Here is a 2,300-nt window from a genome sequence, read left to right on the forward strand (position 1 = left end):
TTCACTTCGGGGTTCAAGCTTATCATGAGTTTCACGCCTCACGAAGGCTTCGCAACCCCAAATTTTGATGTGGTCCAAATTGGGAACCTTCCCAGTCCACATCTCATGAGGTGTTTTGGTAACCTTCTTTGTAGGGACTAGATTAAGGATATGGGCGGCAGTCTCTAAGGCATACCCCCAAAAAGAGATTGGTAACGAAACTCGACTCATCATAGAGCGAACCATGTCCAACAAGGTACGATTACGCCTCTCAGCTACACCATTCAGCTGTGGTGTCCTGGGAGGAGTCAATTGTGAGACAATCCCACACTCCTTAAGGTAGTCAAGGAACTCGGTACTAAGATACTCACCACCTCGATCGGATCGAAGCATCTTAATGTTCCTGCCCAATTGATTTTCTACTTCCTGCTTGAATTCCTTAAACCTTTCAAAGGTTTCGGACTTATGTTTGATTAAGTAGACATACCCATATCTACTAAAATCATCAATAAAAGTCACATAATACCGATTAGCGTCCCTTGTGGCGGTTTTGAATGGCCCACATACATCAGTATGTATTAGGTCCAACAAACCTTCACCCCTCTCACAAGTTCCAGTGAAGGGTGATTTTGTCATTTTTCCAAGTAGACAAGATTCACAACTATCATCTGATTTGAGGTCAAATGATTCCAAGACTCCACTCTTTTGGAGTTGGCCTATGCGTTTCTTGTTTACATGTCCAAGACGACAATGCCACAATGATGCTTTATCTAGGCTAGTAGAAGAATCAATATACAACACATTATTTCCTAAGTTGTCTACAATCGACACAGTTTCATACACGCCATCACAAGGTAATGCTTTAAAATAAAACACATTATTAAAGAAAGCATTAATACCACCACATTCATTATCAAACGAAAAGGTAAAACCTTGTTTGTACAAAGCATGAAAAGAAATAATATTCCTCGCCATTTCAGACGAGTACACACATTTATTCGAATCTAATTTTAACCCATTATTAAGCAACAAAGTATAAACTCCAATCTTGGAAACAGGTGAAGCCTTCCTATTCCCCATGATTAAGTTTATCTTCCCGTGCTCCACATCCTCACTTCTTCTTAGGCCCTGCAAATCAGAACATATGTGAATACCACATCCTGTATCAAGCACCCAAGAGTTAGAATATGTTGAGTAATTAGACAATATAGTGTAAATACCTGCATAGGTGGGTTTCACTTTCCCATCCTTTAGATCCTGCAAGTACTTAGGGCAGTTTCGCTTCCAGTGTGCCTTTTCATGGCAATAAAAGCATTCAGCATCCTTGGGAATGGCAAAAGGAGTGACAGAACCGTTCTTAGTCTTTGATGAGGAGCCTTCAAGAGACTTTCCCTTGGTACCCTTCGAAGGGTGCTTCCTCTTTTTCCCTTTGCCTTGCCCAATAGCTAAAACAGGGGTAGAAGTTGGAGTAGGAGGAGTAGAGGTAACAACCGCTTTACCCTTAAGACCGGTTTCAGCGGTCTTCAAGAGTCCTTGAAGCTTGCTGAGGGTAACTTCCTCCTTGTTCATATGGTATGTCATTCGAAAATGATCATAACAAGAAGGCAAGGAGTGCAAAATGATGTCAATTGCCAACTCCTCGGGGATGTTAACATTCAGCTTCAGCAAACGGTCCACATACCTTTGCATCTTCTGCATGTGGCTCGTGATGGATTCACCGTCCTTCATGCGGGTAGTTATTATGGAGGAGATTATTTCATACCGCTCCTGACGAGCACTCTGATGGTACCTTTCCATCAGGTCTTGGTGCATCTCAAAAGGGTAGAAATCTTCATACGACTTTTGGAGCTCGGCTGTCATCGTGGCCATCATGATACATGCCACCTTAGTAGCATCTCTCTCATGAGTCCTGAATTCAGCGATCTCCTCAGGAGTAGCAGTAGACTTATCAAGTTCTTTTAACTCCTTATCGAGGACATATTCCTTGTCCTCGTAACGAGTAACCATCCTGATGTTCCTAATCCAATCCATGAAGTTGGAACCATCAAAGATGACCCTCCCACAAAGATTCATGAGAGAGAAAGAACCAGTTGGGTTAGAGCCTGAAGCATTAGTGTTGGAAGACATCTGAAAGAAGAAAGTAAGTTTAGATTAGATATTTAGGATCCTTAATAAGACACCCAAATGTAATATTAAGGCTAGGATCCAATCACAATATATTACACTTAGAAGAGGGATGCCGTAATCTAAGTAATAATATATTTGAAAGGTAGGTGAATGACGATTCACCAATTTCCACCATGAAAACGAAATGATTTATT

The sequence above is a fragment of the Lactuca saligna genome, chromosome 6 (genome assembly GCF_052625555.1).
Source record: "Lactuca saligna cultivar CGN05327 chromosome 6, ASM5262555v1, whole genome shotgun sequence".
NCBI classification, from domain to species: Eukaryota; Viridiplantae; Streptophyta; class Magnoliopsida; order Asterales; family Asteraceae; genus Lactuca; species Lactuca saligna.